The sequence below is a fragment of the Buteo buteo genome, chromosome 26 (assembly GCF_964188355.1).
Source record: "Buteo buteo chromosome 26, bButBut1.hap1.1, whole genome shotgun sequence".
NCBI lineage: Eukaryota > Metazoa > Chordata > Aves > Accipitriformes > Accipitridae > Buteo > Buteo buteo.
The window spans coordinates 2847655-2861316 of NC_134196.1; the positions used below are offsets into that span (position 1 = coordinate 2847655).

The window sequence follows — 13662 nt, forward strand, 5'->3', positions numbered from 1 at the left end:
CCCTCTGTGACGAAGCCGGTAGAGGTAAGGAAAACAAAAGGGAAAGGAAAAGAACAAAGGAAAAAAAACAAAAACCAAGTGACCCCGACGTGATTCGAACACGCAGCCTTCTGATCTGGAGTCAGACGCGCTACCGTTGCGCCACGAGGTCCTGCTGGGCAGCCGCACGCAGAGTGTTAGAACTCGCCCGCCACGGGCCGCCGCCCCCCACCCCGGGGGGGACGGGGACGGGGGCGACGAGGACCCTTCTCACCCGGTGAGGAAACCGCGCCGACTGACACCGACCCCGCGCCCCGCCCTCCTCCGCCGCTGCTTCGTTGCCCGCCTTCCCGCGCCAGTACGTTCTCTCTCCCCACCCACACACACCGCCCCGCCACCGGCCCCTGGCACCGAGGCCCCCCCTCACCCGCCGTGGTGCCGAGCTCGCCTCCCGCGACACGATCGCCCTCCGCAGGCCCGTGGGTCCCTGTTCCCGCTGTCCGGAGGCGCCGATCCTGCCCGAACCCCTCCGGTCCCGCCGGGGCGCTGCCTTGCGGATAAAGCCCGCCCCGCGACAACTAATGCTACCGGCAGCTCCTCGTTAGTATAGTGGTGAGTATCCCCGCCTGTCACGCGGGAGACCGGGGTTCGATTCCCCGACGGGGAGGCCACGCACAACGTTTTTATCCTGCGGGATAGGGCGCGGCGCCTCGCGGTTATTTTGGTCCCCGGCGGGAGCGGGGGGGATGCAGACGGTCGGGTGTGGGTCTGCTGGCGCCGAGGAAACGATAAAAGAAGCGAGCGCACGTCTCCCCGTCGGGGAATCGAACCCCGGTCTCCCGCGTGACAGGCGGGGATACTCACCACTATACTAACGAGGAACCCGCGGCGCGCCCCCGGAGCGCGTCCCCGCAGCCGCTCCGCGGGGAAGTGGCGGCGGCCGCGCAGCCCACCCTCCTTCCCTCCTCATCCCTCCCTCCTTCCCTCCTTTTTAACCGGGCTCGGGGGGGGCTGCGGCTGGGCAGGAGGGGTCGGGCGAGCCGAGTGCGCGATGTGCGAAAGGCGAAGCGGCGGCTGGTGTCCTTCCTTAGCTTGTCCGGCACGGGGAGGCGCTGGGAGGAGGAAGGATTTCCTAGGCGTAGCTCGTGTTTGCGTGGATTCTTTCGGGCCTGGCGTGGGGAGGGAGAGGCGTTGTGCCCCTCCGCACACACACACACGCGTGGGTTTTGTCTTCTTGCTCCTCCCAGCCGTCGGGGAGCTGCGGGCGTGGGTCGCCGAGGAGGGCGGCGCAAGGAGCTGCCCGACGGGAGGCGGCGAGGAGCAGAGCGGCGGCTCGGGTGTCTTCGCGTTTGGGTTTTTGCATCTCGTTCACGCAGACAAGTTTCTTTTGACGGGAACCCGAGAAGCCCTGGAGTCAGCAGTCCTTGGGGTGAAGGGGCTGGAGCACCTGCTTCTTACCTACCTAAAATGGGAACGAGAGAAATGGAAACCAATTACTTGGGGACTGGAGAGTAAAAGGCAGAAGGACACGTACTGACCGTATGGTTTGATACTGACTCGGTCAGCAGTAACATGGTTGTAAGTTTCGTATCACAGTGACATTAGACTGGAGACTATTTAATTTGCTAGCTTGTTAGATGAAGAATTAACACCGTATAATAAACAAGTGATTGGAACAACCGGTCTTCTCTTTTGATGGTCTCTGCTACTGCTAATATTTCTTCGGATAAAAGGTCCCCAGCTTAGCTTTTTCAGACAAGCATAGCTAAAGAACAAACAGCAATCTATACCTAGACATCTAAATATAAGTGACCCGTAAATGAAGCATTTCTAAAAATTGCTCTACTCGTTTAAGCATTTGAATAGAAGCATATGTTTCTCAGGGGATGCAACAGATTCAACTTTTGTCCTGACAAGTGAAAAATAACAACTAAAGTCTCATAATAATTTCATTACTTCAGAGGCAGTATAATGAGATGAACTGGTAGGGCGGTGATCAGGTCATAGGCTTTAAACCTCCAAGAGCCGGATCAAAACCAGTATTGCTAGGCTGATCCAACCTTGCTGGGCAGGTTCAAATTTTATTCAAAAGATGTTGATGGGTTAACTTTAAGCCTGGAGGCTTCCTGGTGGATCAAACATTGCCTGTTTGCATTTTGTGGGACCACTCACCCTTGGCTAGTTTCGACCTTTTCGCTAGTCCCTTCTCAGTTCCTTCTGTTCCTTGATCCCTGCGGCCAGGTAGCTGAGATGTGACCACTGGTGTAAGCGGTGGTGCTTGCTGCAGTCACACCTCCCTTAGCTGCTGCTTTTTACCTCAGAGCTGATTTTGCCTCAGGTTCCTGCACAGACCTTTCCTTGGGCTGTCTTCTCTTCAAAGAGGACTTCTGCTGTCTCCATAACATCCCTTGCAAATTTTTGGCATTGCTAAGCACTTTCAGAATTTTCAGGCTCACAACAAGTTGTGTAGACATTTTGTTGTGTTCTCCACTTAGTGCACGAGGGCAAAAGCAGACCTGGCTGGGAGTTTTGGACCTGCTGGAGATATGGAGAAAGCCTACAGTGTGACAGCCTCTTGGAAGCACCATTTTCGATAGCTCAGCACATTGCTAAGGGTGTTCTTATCAGAAAGCAGCTAGTTTAGTAATGAGAGTCCTTGGTCATGCCTCAGCTCACTGCTCTGCTTCTGCACGCCCATTCCCATTTTGGGACAGCTACTTCTGACTGCATCAGCCATCTTGTACGTTCTCCACACCTTCTTCCAACCAGGGCAACCCTGAACCAAAAGTGCCAGTCAATATGCCAGCTCGTGTTCTTGTACAACCTCCTCCCATTCCCCATTTGGCAGGGAGAGCAAATGTACCTACTAAAAATACCTACTCTGACCTGAACTGGTGATGGCAATTCTTAAACAACCCTAAAGAAGGGTTAACCAACTGTCCTCCTATGGCGAAAACAACGACCACCTTTGGTTTCTCAGTGAAGCCTATACACACTTCTGAAGCCAGACTTTCAGAGACATCCTTGTGTACCCCAACCAAGAAGATGACTTATCCAAAGCTGTCTAAGCAGGGGAGCAAGAAGAGATATTGAGGTATGAGTCAGCACAGCAAAAGTGCTGTTTTGAAGTGGATGGACTATTAGAAGGCTGCAATGACTCGCAGTTACAGAGCAAATGCATTCCTTGTTGATTTGTCATGGAGACATGTAAGCGCAAAGCAGAACAGGTACTAGAAACTAGTATCAATGTTCCAAAGTCTGTGAAGCACCTGCCTTCTCCTCAGGATTTGCATACAGCTATTCCACGTGTCCAGTCCTAAGAGTCTTGTTCCACGCTTTCCTCATCATTGCACCAGCTTTGTGTTCAGCAGCTAGCTACTAGAGCCTGCTGCCTGGAGCAACAGCCATCTGCAAGAGGCCCTTTATGACCATAAGCAGGAGCAGGGCTGGGATCTAGCGCACCGTTGTAACTGGAAGCTAGTTACCTCCCCCTTCAGTTTGCTTAGCTGAAGCTCAGCTTGCAAGTTGTCCAGTTGAGTTTTGAATATCATCACAGATGGGACACTCCACAACCTCTTTGCCACAACAGGTTGTCCACCCTCACTGTGAAGAATTTCCCCCCCCCCCTTACATCTACTTGGAATTTGCCATGTTGCAACTTGATCAGTTGCCTTTTGTCATTTTTGCTGTGCACCTCCAAGAACAGTCTGGCTCCATCTTCTCTATTCCCTCCCACTGGGTAGCTGAGGACAACAGTTAGATCATCCTGTAGCCTTCTCTTCTTCAGGCTGAACAAACCCAGCGCTCTCCTTGTTTGTCACATGCTCCAGCTCCCTATTCTTTTGGTGACCCTCCACTGGACTCATTCCAGTTTGTCGATATCTTTTTTGTATCACAGTGCCCCAGACTGAGCACGGTACTCCGCAGGCAGTCTCACAAGCGCCAGATGGAGCTGGGGGTAGTAATCACTTCCCTTGATCTGCTGGCTGTGCTGGTGCTAACGCAGCCCAGTATATGATTAGCTTTCATTGCTATGAGAGCAGTTGCGCACTCAAGTCCATCCTTGTTGTTCACTGGGACCCCCAGGACCTTTTCTGCAAAGCTGCTCTTTACCCAGTTAGCTCCTGGCTGTTGTATGTGTTTATTATATCCAAGTTGCAGGACTTCACATGTGCCCTCATTGAATTGGAAGATATTTGTGTTGGCTCATTTCTCCAGCTTTCTAGAGTCCCACTCACTGAATGACAGCCCTGCCCTTGAGTGTATCAGTTGCTCCCCTCAATTTGATGTCATCCATCTGTGTCACCACTTATTTGCCTTGACAAAGAACATATGTTGTTATTGGCATGTTGAGGCTCAGCACAGCTGATATCATCCTTGGCAGTGTGATCTGGGATGGATCCATGCTATGTCAGCTGCTCGTACTTCTCCTGCCACACAGAACTACCCCTGCTTCTAGCACTGTGGTTGCCCAGGTGCGATGCTGAGACTGTGGGTCTCCTTTTGCAGAGCTGAGACGCGAACTGTGAGATGCAGCAGTGCTGCCTTGGAGGCACTGTCTGGTCCCCCAGGCAGAAGGCTGGGCTGCACAAAATATCCTCACAGTGCAGCTACGCTGGCATCCCAGAGTCCATAAGCGGTAGATCTGACACAGTGCGAGGCAGGAGACCAGCAACACGCTCATGAGTAACACTGGTACAAAGTCAAGGTAGGATCTCTAATTTGAAGTAGCCACTTAAAATTTGGCTGTGTAACAGTGTCTTGAACTAGATCAAGCCTCTTACACCAGGGCATCTCTCAGTGCTTGTTAAATCATGCTCTGATAATGATGCCTTCTATTAAATATGTTAAGCTTTCATTTTCAGATAAACAACTGCACTGCTGACCATATTTTATACAAATAGGAAGCTATTTGATATTGTGATTACTTTCGATTTTCTTGAGGTGGTAGCTTTTGGTTAGCTTAAAATATATTCATACTTTAAAATATATCTGCTTCATATTAGTCAAGGTGAGTACTGAGTGACACTGGCTCGGTGTCACCTCCAAAGCATTACAGCCTTCTGGAGAGCTGCCCTGACACAGAAGAGTTATTTTTTGGATTTTTGAAACCAGAGCCCATGAATGAAGGTAGGAAAAGCAAACTGATTGTCACTGGGTTTATATTTGTTGTACAAAGGTCTATAATCCCATTAGAAAAATGTTAGGGGTCCAAACTGAGAAAAATTAAAAAAAAAATACAGAAGTGTTTTTGCCTCTTCTGCAGTTTATAGAGTGATCCAGAAAGCGTCAGCAGGAATGTGCTAAGTGTAGGACAAAATGTTGTTAGGGCAGCTCCTTGCACCAGCAGTTCCCTCCTAACTGTAGTTGCCACAGTAATCCGGGCGGCCTGAAAGAAATGAGGACAGCCTTCAGAATCAGTGGTAGGTGACAGGTAAGTTTTGTGAGCAGTAAGTCAGGCCCTCATCTCCTTGCCAGACTGTAAAACGGCACAAATCATTTCAGCCCAATGACTGTCATTTTATATGCAGTGGAGGGGGAGGGGGGGGAAGAGCCTTCTATAGCTGCAGAAATTAATGCTTCTAAATCAACATAAAAACACAAACCCTAGATGAGAAGCAAAGCCCTTCACTGGTGTGGTTTTTAGGATGCCCCAGTCCAGAAGAGCTGCTGCAAATTGAATGCATTTGACTCTGATTACTCTTCATAGCTACTTTGTGTGCTCTTATTGCTGCCCATTCACGCATATCCGATGCTCCGTCTGCTCTTTGTGTTCTATTTTCCATTTAGTTTTTGTCTGTACCCTCACCCTATGAAGTTTGCGACACAGGATTTAATGAGCTTTTCAGTAAGAATGTATGAGTTATCAAACGGCATATGAAGTTACAGGACTTCTTTCTGTGTAGTTTTTGGCCTTACACAATTTCTGTCCAGTGTAATGGATTTGTTGTGTGGTCTGTATGACTTAGCAATCTCTTTCTGGGCTAATGTATTTTGATCAAGCTAAAATGAAGTTTTGGAAGTTATTAGAAAAATCAATTTACATCACTTAAGGGAATGAGCCGTCAGACATCCCGTGTAAAATCAACAGCTGAAGAGATGAAGAAGTTCAAGGTAAAGGGGACTATGACATTGTATGCCAGTGCCTGGTGGATTAGTGGGAGGAGGGACTTGAGGGGCTTTCCCCTATTAGCATGCCTAGTATAGTTTATACTGTATTAATGCAGCCATGCAGCTGGGCAGCTTCCTCTCTGTGTTGCATCATGTGAACCATCTAATAAATGGAGCCTTTTAAAAACTAGTTGGAGGAATCTCAGGGCTTGAAAATTTATGTCCTAAGAATTGTGTAATAAAATAGACAAGAAGTGCCCATGCAGAACCGCATTTTCTCTTCAGGTAAAAAGCACTCTGAAAGAAAAGTTGAATAGTTGAATCTAGCCATTTCTATTCCTGTAGCATGGTTTAAATTCAGTGGATACTCCCAATAAGAATAAACTCCTTCTCAGAGGCAATCTGCATTCTGATCACCTTTCCCCTCAAAAGGGATTGCCAAGCAAACGTCGTGAAGAGATACCATAAAACCCTGGAAAATTCAAACTAGGAAAAGTGGAGGCTGGCTGGTTTTAATGAATAATTTCAACTTTAGAATAGCAAAACCTGAGAGATGTTCTGCTTATAAATCAGAGGATAGAACTCAGTAATTAGAAGGAAGAAGATTGATCAAGTTTGTATGCAGAATACACTTCTTTTGGTGTATGAGATGTATTGTTTCAGAGTAATCTCAGAAGAGTGGTTGTGCAGCAAAGCCTTTAGAGACATATCAGGACACTCCAAAACCTGAATAGATTGCGTACTAATGTAAGTATTCCTGTGTAATGCAGTTCTGGATACTAGAATATGCCTACCATATGACTGCAAGAATAGTCCTAACTTTCTAGCTGTGATGAAAGTCTACAGTTTCACCATCGGTCTGACTTGGTCTGAAATAGGGTATTGTAGGGGTCGGCGTTCGGAAGATCTCGCGATGTCACGGAAAGTTAGAGGGTTAGTCGCAGCCTTGTGATGTACCTGTAATCCCACCTCCCCTTGTTAGTATAAAAGGAATTAACTGCGCAATAAAAGGCGGAAGCTGGCGCTCACACTGCGTGTGTTATCTGTCTCTTTCCCTGGTCCGGGCCGACCAGTGATCTAAGTGTGGCACCTTGATATGTAGCAAATGCTACAGGGTATTTCTTAGAATCTTGAAATTGTCAATAATTTGCTTCAAAATAAACAAATCATGTAGTGCCTAAGAAGGAAAATTCTAGAGACAAATGTAAAAAAAAATCAAATACTGTCATATACAGCTATAATATAACTATCAGGTCTGACTCTCGCATCGTATTGGTTCTAGGAGTGAACAACTGTCTTTCAAAAAAAAGGAATCTTGAACCTAATAAAGCAAAATGAAGCATAGAGACAGGAAAAACATGGGATAGCAAAACTGATAGAAAGTAATACAGGAAAAAGCACCAAAACAAAGATGTCCTGAGATAAAGGCATTATACAAAGAAATTAATTATACTGTAAAGAGCATGGGGAGATATTTAAAGATATTGGCTTTGCAAAATGATAAATGAGGGAATATGCAATGAATTTAACTTTATCTTAGAAAGCTGATCATTACAAACTTCTTTTATGCATTCCAATGCTCACTCAATATAGATGTCATGGACAAGTGCAGGCCACGTAATTATGATGGGGAAACTGGACATCGAAACCAGAGATGAGCACAGGGAGGAAGTGCTATTAAAACCAAAACCTCTGTGCTTGCTTACAGTATGAAATTAGAAATACACAAAAGATCCTACAGAAGACTTGAAAAAAAAATTGTATGCTCCCACATCAGAGCACACTAATGCCCCAGACCTTGAATAGCGCTTGCTGTTCTCTAATTTTGACAGATTGTACTGCTGGAGTACTGAAAAAACTCCAGTGGGTAAAAAAAAAGTCAGTGTGCTGAGCCAAGAATGAATAGGAGTCAGTTTAGTTTTTATCTAGTAGTTAACACAAGGAAAACTGACCTCACCTTGAAAACACTATCAGAATGTGTCATGGAAGTATAAATGAAAATTTATGTATGTTTTGCTGCTTTTGTGAAGGTTTTGAGAAGTTTCAGCATGACAGACAGCTATGCATCACTGAAAAATGTATTGATGACTCACAAAATCCAGAGTTTAGAAAACACTGTAGCTGAGAGAGAAAGCAGCATTGTGAGCAGATACTGAAACATCATAGTGCATCATCAAGGTATATTTTGTCTGTGAAAGCATTTGGTATTAAGTAGAAGGCATAACAAATGACAGTTTGGAATCATCTAAATGGCATCTGAGTTAATGGAGCTTATATGAACAATATAATGTCTGTTAGCAATCTTCCTCTAAGAATTCGATTAGAGAAGACCTTCAGAGCTTGATGAATGTTTTGAAAAAAAATTATGATAAATGTTAAAAAAACCAAAAGTGCTAAGAATAGTCTCAGCAAAAGACAAAGTTGACAACTCATTTATTTTAACAGCCAAGCACTAGATCAAAGCTACTAGCACTCTAGCAATTAGTTGTAGTGCTGGCTTCACTGTGGGTTCCTGATCATCCAGTTGCCACCATTTACTACTTCATTGTGTTTTGCATGGGGAACAAAAGAGTAGCTCCCTTTCCAGGTAAAACTACAACTTGATGGGGTAATAGTTTCCTCCCTTCTCCTTTCCTTAGGGTACAAGGGCCACATGGCATGGAAACCACATTCTTTTCCTTACTCAGGGGTGTACTCCAATGATTGCATTAATCCATGTGCATAGAGAAGCCTTGAGAAACCCCAGGTGATCCTCAAGACTAACAAAACCCAGTAAGGCTTAATTCTCATTTCAATAGTTGTTTTTTATCCTTGCCATGTCTTGTACTATGACTCCTACTGCTGGCTTCTCCACTCTGCAGTCTTTTTGTCTTCCTTTTCACTATTCTTCCACCCCTCCTCCCCTTTTTTTTGTTTTACTCTTTCTTCTTAAGAAAAAACAGGATGCCCCACGTCTTGTCCAAGTCATGGGAGTGCAAAAAAGTGACCTGAAGGCTGGAGGAAACTGCTGGTCCTGTTCAGCCATGCCAGGAGAAGATCCTGGGATTAGCTGCTTTTGCTTCTGACACAGTTTTCAGTGAGTGGATAAGCACTAGAAGGGAAGTGGACAGATTTTTAGATTTAGCAGATGGAAGAAGGAAGATGGTATAAAATTAAACATTAATAAGCCCTTACAGAAATTAATTGCCATTTCCAATGTTATGCATGATAGAGAAAAGCAAATGTTCACATTCACCAGCAATTGTTCAAGATGTGATAGATGGTTAACCATCTCGCTCAACAGTAAACCCCTGACACTTAAAAAAAGATGCAGAAATGAATCAAATTTGAAACAAGAGATGAATATTTAGTCAGTTGAATAGCCAAAACCACAGATGAGGAACTGTTAAGAATGATGTGCTTAGAGCACAGCTGCTTGAAGTAAGAGCTTACCACTACTATATATCTGCAATACATTGCCTGACAATCACCAAATTGCTCTTAATTCTAGTAAAATCAAAGAAAAGCAACAAGAGAAAAAAATCTCAGATGCATTGCTAGGTAGAGTCAGATTCCGAGAACACAGGACATTTTACACCTTTCTCACAGCTGATAGGATGGGAGATGGTGATCTGCAATCACTGGTTTGGAGATGTCAGTTTAAAGAGATGAGAAAAAGACTGAGGAATTGGCGTGGGGCCAAATGTGAAGGGAAACATTGTCAAGGTGACAATAAACAAGTAAAATAAGGGGTTATTAAAGTGGAGTGCAGAGGAAAATAATGCATCTATTCCTGGGGGAAAAAAAAATATAAGCAAGGGTTCTTTTCATTTACATTAGTGTTCCTAATTATGTGTGGTTGGACTGTCTAGATTTTTACTTCAAAAGGCACAAACACTGTGCTTCAGAACAATAATCTTTATTTCTTTGCTGTCTGCTATTTTGCAGGGTAATGATCTTTCCCTAAGTTTTTTTTTTTGCAAAAGAACTAGAATTTCAAGTTTGCAATTGCATTGGCTCCCTCTGGTGGCATTCTGAAATGCTCTCCTTTATAGTCCAGTAAGATTACTGATTCAAAATCAGTTTGATAGCAGAAATTTGAGATTACTACTTTATGTAATTGTTATATTAAAAATAGGAGAAACAAATAATCATATCTCTTAAATCCAATTCAGCTTACACAAAATCAGCTTATAAAATGAAATTCTAGAATTCTGGGTCAAAATAGCTGGAGAAAAACATCAGTCATTTCCTCTCCCTCACATGCTCTTAACTGAATTAATGGATAGCATTTTGCTAGTATGTGTTTGGAAAGGAGAGGAGTTACAACAATGTCTTAACTATGGGACTGGTCTGTATCATTTGGCAGCAATAATCAGTCTGTTACAGAAAGTTTTAATAAGAGAATTTCCATTTTGAAATTAAGGCGCTTGGCAGCTGTTGCCACTTTCATCCCGAGAGTTCTTGCCAGAGCTGAACCAGATGTGCAGTTGATGCCTGTTTTTGTCCATTTGTTATTAATAATGAATATAGAAAAGAGAGGAAAGAAAGGATAAAGAGGAACAGGAAATGGGGAAGTAGTTAGATCATTTCCCCTGTTTATGCGTGTGCAAAGGACCCACATTGTGGGAGTTTTGCAAAAGATGAAATGAACCCTTTCACCTAGAGTTGGGTAACACTGCAGTTGCCCATTCTCAGTGTAGCAAGACTGACTGAGAGGAAGAAAATGATTAAAGTTGCATCATCACTGCATCCCAGTCCCCTATCTCTGCAGCGTAAGTCCTCATTACCAAACATGGTAATTTTCCCAAATGAATGAATGCTCCTGCTCCTTCTTTTACTTAATAATAACTGACAGTTGAAGGACTGTTGCCTGGAACCAGAGAGAGAGTATTTTTTGGTCAATTTGATTCTGCCCTGAACATTCTCGGGTTGATACACTGATATACTTTTAATTACAGCACTTTAGAAACTGTGAAAAGAGGAAAACAGGAAAAAGTCAAGTTTTGTTGCAGATTAACTACTCATATTGGAAGAAATTGTGTAGGCTTTTCTGTTTAAATAGATGAGGGGGCCACAATGTTTTCTGTCATAGTTTAAGGAAAGTAAAAAGGAAAATGCTAAAGATATTTTTTAGAACCATTGTTTCCTAAATGGCATTAAGACTAAGCTTTTTGAAATTACTTCAGTGCTAAATACCAACAATATTTTGCAGTTCTGACAAAATTCAGGTGAAGATATCAAATTTTTTCCCAGTCTGACATGGGCAAAATCCTGATCCTACAAACTTATCTGCTTAAGCAAAAGAATTTAAAAAAACATATTAGATAAGTTTTTAATGAACTTATTGGTCTACTGAGCCTGAAATTTGAGCTTTTCAGAATTATTTCAGGCAGGTTATTTCAGGTTTTTAAAAAAAAAACACAACCAACAATACTATGAGTAAAAGCTGTACATCTGTGAATAGTATATATATATATTTGTCTACCACAGAATGAAGAATTTTCTATGATTCACTTACTAGTATATTTAAGCATAATAGCTTGGCATTCTTAAGGCCTATTTACATAGTTCTGCATACCTGCAAGTTCTTGGAACATTTCTTTAACCTGTAAGACACACACCATCAGATAAGCAATATATTGTGTGTGTCAGCATGTTATTCTAAAACATTTAATACAAACTTTGGTATTACTAAATCTTGTTTCTTCACATGAGGAAGTCCTGTATTATTCAGCAAGTCCTTTACCTGACATTTCCACAATGTGTGTTTGTTTTATGTCTACAAAACCCACTAATTTTGGACAATGCCTTTTTGTTTTTAAAATCAATTAAATCCATAATAAGTTACCAATTTTTAAATAAAGCTAGCTCCTGAGCCAAGAAAGAATGTAAGAAATTTCAGCCATGTTTAAAAGGCAAAAATGACTGAAACTTATGTTAAGAATGGAAAGTCATTCATAACTCTGCATTGTATCAGTAAAAGCTGAGCATGACTATTTATAGCGAAGCACTGTCAAGAGCAATATGTGTTGATGAGAGAACCTGACTTTTAGTACATTCCTAGATTAGGTGCATGTTAATGAGGCCTGTACAGTGCCAGAAAAGGCATGAAGAGTGAAGATAATATTTAGAAGCTGGAAAACATGTTTAAATTGCTTAGATACACAAAAGTGTAAAGTCAGAGGCAAAAAGAACTAAAGTAGGTAAAATTTTCACTTTCTAGCTATTTGTAAAGCTGCTCATCTTCCTATAGAGACTTAAAAATGTAGACTCATAATGCTTTAAAAATTTACTTCTAACAAATAATTGTATTAGTATTTTGAATAGTAGTTAATTACTACCAATAAATAACCCTCCCCTGTTAAATAAATAATGATTAATACATGTATATTTTCCTGAAAGCATTTTTTTAAACAAAGGAGAGAAAGCAAACACTTTGCAGAGGGGCTCCATTCCAATACAATGCTGAAACCAAGCTTTTTAGCTTTACTTCTGTCTTAATCTGGGTTATATTAAGGATAATTTCAGTATAATTGGCAAGCACCAAGGCATTCAACTCTTAGGGGTGTGTCAATCCTTAAACCTGGGTACGGAATCACTTTTACAGTGCCCATCATCTGGTACAATTCCCTAGAAGATTTCAAAGTTGTTGGGATGCAGTTTTGTGAGACTATTTAGATCAGCCTGGGAGTCTGACCAAAAGATGTATATTTGGGGCAGAAGATATATCAGAAGAGAGCTCAATGGATTAATCAATCAATCTTCTGGTCATCACTTTTATTCAGAAACAAATCCCTAGTATGCACGGGAGAGAGTTCCTAAAGTCTGACTGTCCTTGTAGAATAACATTGTATTTTCACAGGATGAAAGATTAAAACAGCAAAAAGGTATAGTTTTTTCAGGTAAATGAATTATGGATATCCTATTGCAACAGGCATTCTTATCGTATGCTACCTCCTGTAAATGCGGAGTGTAGCCATCTGTTTTCCTTATATTTGGAAGTGAAAGAACAACTGTATTAAAAAATGGGCACTACAGGGGCAATTAATAATATCCCTATTCTCTTAACTAGAGATATGCCTGTGTGTAAAGTTGAGATCTAAATCTGAGTTTGCCTACAATTTAGGGAGGGACAGAAGAGCATTGCAGTTCTGCAGACCGGATGCAGAACTTCAGCTGAGATATTTGGGAGAAGGATGTTGTGAATAGATACATATCTCAGATTCGAATACCTTTGTTTTTCAGGATGCATTCAGAATTTGGGTGTTGCCTTGTGCTAGTTCCATGTTTAAACTTCCTCTTGTGGTAAAACAATTACCTAGTTTGATATTTTGGTGGGTGAAATAAAGAGAATTCATGGCTTTTGAAAAGACAAGGTAGTAAAAGCTATGTTTATAGAGTGGAAAATATGCACAGAACTCATGGAAAGAGGATATGAAATTTGGAAGGTTGCGACTCCAGTTTCTGCAGCTCATAAACCACAACATTTCCTTCATGTGTTTAAATGATACAGCCAAGAGACAGTCATTGTGCAGTGTGCTTTCTCCCCTTGCCAGGTCACCTTCTGAAAGGGAAAACAGCATGAAGTTA

The 13662-nt window shown here is 42.7% G+C and overlaps 3 non-coding genes across 3 annotated transcripts; 1 reads left to right on the forward strand and 2 right to left on the reverse strand.

The window, feature by feature from the left end:
• Positions 1-79: 79 nt before the first annotated feature.
• On the reverse strand, positions 80-151 carry TRNAW-CCA (transfer RNA tryptophan (anticodon CCA)). The gene has a single exon. It is a non-coding gene; the product is annotated as a tRNA-Trp (tRNA).
• A 423-nt stretch (positions 152-574) lies between these two features.
• TRNAD-GUC (transfer RNA aspartic acid (anticodon GUC)) lies at positions 575-646 on the forward strand. Its single transcript has one exon. It is a non-coding gene; the product is annotated as a tRNA-Asp (tRNA).
• A 142-nt stretch (positions 647-788) lies between these two features.
• On the reverse strand, positions 789-860 carry TRNAD-GUC (transfer RNA aspartic acid (anticodon GUC)). Its single transcript has one exon. It is a non-coding gene; the product is annotated as a tRNA-Asp (tRNA).
• Between the last annotated feature and the right edge of the window lie 12802 nt (positions 861-13662).